The sequence below is a fragment of the Schistocerca gregaria genome, unplaced genomic scaffold (assembly GCF_023897955.1).
Source record: "Schistocerca gregaria isolate iqSchGreg1 unplaced genomic scaffold, iqSchGreg1.2 ptg001415l, whole genome shotgun sequence".
NCBI classification, from domain to species: domain Eukaryota; kingdom Metazoa; phylum Arthropoda; class Insecta; order Orthoptera; family Acrididae; genus Schistocerca; species Schistocerca gregaria.
Genome location: NW_026062716.1, coordinates 12501 through 16324, shown reverse-complemented (window position 1 = coordinate 16324; position 3824 = coordinate 12501). Strand labels below are relative to the sequence as shown.

The 3824-nt window shown below is 56.5% G+C and overlaps 2 non-coding genes across 2 annotated transcripts; both read left to right on the top strand.

Moving 5' to 3' along the window:
- The first annotated feature begins 1230 nt into the window (after positions 1-1230).
- Positions 1231-3123, top strand: LOC126331854 (small subunit ribosomal RNA). The gene has a single exon (XR_007563531.1). It is a non-coding gene; the product is annotated as a small subunit ribosomal RNA (ribosomal RNA).
- Positions 3124-3494: 371 nt separating this feature from the next.
- On the top strand, positions 3495-3649 carry LOC126331852 (5.8S ribosomal RNA). Its single transcript, XR_007563529.1, has one exon. It is a non-coding gene; the product is annotated as a 5.8S ribosomal RNA (ribosomal RNA).
- Positions 3650-3824: the final 175 nt, after the last annotated feature.

The window sequence follows — 3824 nt, the reverse complement described above, 5'->3', positions numbered from 1 at the left end:
GATGTAGTGACGCGTGTATTCCGACTTTGTCGTATTGCCTCACACAAAGTGCTACCCTGGTGGACCGCGTTCCATATCTGGGACATGCCGCAGATGCCGGTTGACAGTGGATCGCGGAAGGGACATCGCATACGTGCGCGGGCCACCTTCCACGTGTTCTCTTCTGCACATGTCGCAGTGTGTATGTGGTCTGATGTAGCGTGTCGTGACACATGACATCCTGGCATGCAAGAATTGTTGAATTCGCAAATGTAGGTGGACATCTACGTTTACTGCCCAAGATACGCAAATGAACTGGAAATCCGTTGTTGAGCGGTTGTTCACGCTGGAGGTGAATCTGTGATGGCGACGATCGGTACAGCTATTAACCGGTTGTTTCAGCGGTACCCGCCACATCCACACACGTGACTAGGCCCATGTGGGTATGAAGCGATACGCGGCGGTGGCTTGGTGGGACTGTTCCCGGCCGGTGAAGGGGGGCCGCCCGGCGTGTTGGCCGCGCGCTGCGTGGGCGCACGCGCAACAGGCGGCTGGTGGGGGGCGCCGAGTGGCAGGAGCGCCAGCCGACGGGCCCGGCAGGCGGCGCAGCTACGCTGCGGCGCACCCTGCACGCGGCGCCTGGCGGCCAAAGTTGGTTCAGCCGAGCCCGGTGCGAAGCGCGGTGGACATCTGCAGTGTGCTGGTCTGATTGAGGACTGTGTGCGTTGAGGATGCGCCGCCGCCTGGCACTCGGCGCCGCGACGCCGTCTGCTGCTCGGTCGCCCCAGCGGTTCTCGCAGGTGGTTTGTATCGCAGTTGTGCGGACGTGTTGGCGCGTGCGCTGTGCTGGGAGAGTTCGCTTCTGCACCCAAGTGGGGCTTTGCCCTTGTGTGGCGCTGGCGTTGGAGCTGCCGGTCACCATAGGTGGCGCGTGTTGTCTCCCGCCGGCAATGCCACGACAGCACGCTCCCGGGCCTCTGTCGGCAGCGGCAAGCTCAGTTGGGAGCAAGGGTGTTCTCACTAAAACCGTCTACTCGCCTAACTCCGGGCGATTGCGCCTCTCTCGAAACCGACCAAGTACCTAGGACGGCGCTGCGCGCCGCCGGGACCTGAGAGGGTTTCGAGGTGTATCGTGCAGGGGAGCTCGGCCTCCTCCTGTTTGCAGAATAATTGAGCGGACGCTTGCGTGTTCGCGCGGGCCCCCGGGACACACTCCCGGGCGGCCGGCTGCTCAGCTCTAGTTGACGCAGCTCCCTGGTTGATCCTGCCAGTAGTCATATGCTTGTCTCAAAGATTAAGCCATGCATGTCTCAGTACAAGCCGCATTAAGGTGAAACCGCGAATGGCTCATTAAATCAGTTATGGTTCCTTAGATCGTACCCACGTTACTTGGATAACTGTGGTAATTCTAGAGCTAATACATGCAAACAGAGTCCCGACCAGAGATGGAAGGGACGCTTTTATTAGATCAAAACCAATCGGATTGGCTTGTCTGGTCCGTTTGCCTTGGTGACTCTGAATAACTTTGGGCTGATCGCACGGTCCTCGTACCGGCGACGCATCTTTCAAATGTCTGCCTTATCAACTGTCGATGGTAGGTTCTGCGCCTACCATGGTTGTAACGGGTAACGGGGAATCAGGGTTCGATTCCGGAGAGGGAGCCTGAGAAACGGCTACCACATCCAAGGAAGGCAGCAGGCGCGCAAATTACCCACTCCCGGCACGGGGAGGTAGTGACGAAAAATAACGATACGGGACTCATCCGAGGCCCCGTAATCGGAATGAGTACACTTTAAATCCTTTAACGAGTATCTATTGGAGGGCAAGTCTGGTGCCAGCAGCCGCGGTAATTCCAGCTCCAATAGCGTATATTAAAGTTGTTGCGGTTAAAAAGCTCGTAGTTGGATTTGTGTCCCACGCTGTTGGTTCACCGCCCGTCGGTGTTTAACTGGCATGTATCGTGGGACGTCCTGCCGGTGGGGCGAGCCGAAGGGGTGCTTTCGCGTCCCGAGGCGGACCCCGTTTAAATCCTACCAGGGTGCTCTTTGTTGAGTGTCTCGGTGGGCCGGCACGTTTACTTTGAACAAATTAGAGTGCTTAAAGCAGGCAAGCCCGCCTGAATACTGTGTGCATGGAATAATGGAATAGGACCTCGGTTCTATTTTGTTGGTTTTCGGAACCCGAGGTAATGATTAATAGGGACAGGCGGGGGCATTCGTATTGCGACGTTAGAGGTGAAATTCTTGGATCGTCGCAAGACGAACAGAAGCGAAAGCATTTGCCAAGTATGTTTTCATTAATCAAGAACGAAAGTTAGAGGTTCGAAGGCGATCAGATACCGCCCTAGTTCTAACCATAAACGATGCCAGCCAGCGATCCGCCGCAGTTCCTCCGATGACTCGGCGGGCAGCCTCCGGGAAACCAAAGCTTTTGGGTTCCGGGGGAAGTATGGTTGCAAAGCTGAAACTTAAAGGAATTGACGGAAGGGCACCACCAGGAGTGGAGCCTGCGGCTTAATTTGACTCAACACGGGAAACCTCACCAGGCCCGGACACCGGAAGGATTGACAGATTGATAGCTCTTTCTTGATTCGGTGGGTGGTGGTGCATGGCCGTTCTTAGTTGGTGGAGCGATTTGTCTGGTTAATTCCGATAACGAACGAGACTCTAGCCTGCTAACTAGTCGCGTGACATCCTTCGTGCTGTCAGCGATTACTTTTCTTCTTAGAGGGACAGGCGGCTTCTAGCCGCACGAGATTGAGCAATAACAGGTCTGTGATGCCCTTAGATGTTCTGGGCCGCACGCGCGCTACACTGAAGGAATCAGCGTGTCTTCCTAGGCCGAAAGGTCGGGGTAACCCGCTGAACCTCCTTCGTGCTAGGGATTGGGGCTTGCAATTGTTCCCCATGAACGAGGAATTCCCAGTAAGCGCGAGTCATAAGCTCGCGTTGATTACGTCCCTGCCCTTTGTACACACCGCCCGTCGCTACTACCGATTGAATGATTTAGTGAGGTCTTCGGACTGGTACGCGGCATCGACTCTGTCGTTGCCGATGCTACCGGAAAGATGACCAAACTTGATCATTTAGAGGAAGTAAAAGTCGTAACAAGGTTTCCGTAGGTGAACCTGCGGAAGGATCATTACCGACTAGACTGCATGTCTTTCGATGTGCGTGTCGTGTCGCGCAACACGCTACCTGTACGGCAGTGGCCGTGCGCCGCGTGCGGAACCACGCGTGCCTCTCAAAACTAGCGGAAGTGTTGTTGTTGTTGTTGTTGTGTGGTACGAGCGCTGAAGCTCTGGAGCGGCTGGCCTGCGGTACCTGGCGCCTGGCGCCGGTTTTGAATGACGTTCGCCCGAGTGCCTGTCCGCTCCGGTGTGGAGCCGTACGACGCCCATCGGCTGTGAGGCCGTTGGACACAAAAAAAATAGTGGAACAGGGGCCGTCAGACGCCTCAGTCCCGCAAATGCTACTGTCTTGAAAGAGACAGTGGGAGACTGAAAAGGAAAAGATCACCCAGGACGGTGGATCACTCGGCTCGTGGGTCGATGAAGAACGCAGCAAATTGCGCGTCGACATGTGAACTGCAGGACACATGAACATCGACGTTTCGAACGCACATTGCGGTCCATGGATTCCGTTCCCGGGCCACGTCTGGCTGAGGGTCGGCTACGTATACTGAAGCGCGCGGCGTTTGTCCCGCTTCGGAGACGTGGGAGTGTCGTGGTCGCCTGTGTGGCCGGCCGCGTCTCCTTAAACGTGCGATGCGCGCCCGTCGCCTGGCGGTTCGCATACCGGTACTTTCTCGGTAGCGTGCACAGCCGGCTGGCGGTGTGGCGTGCG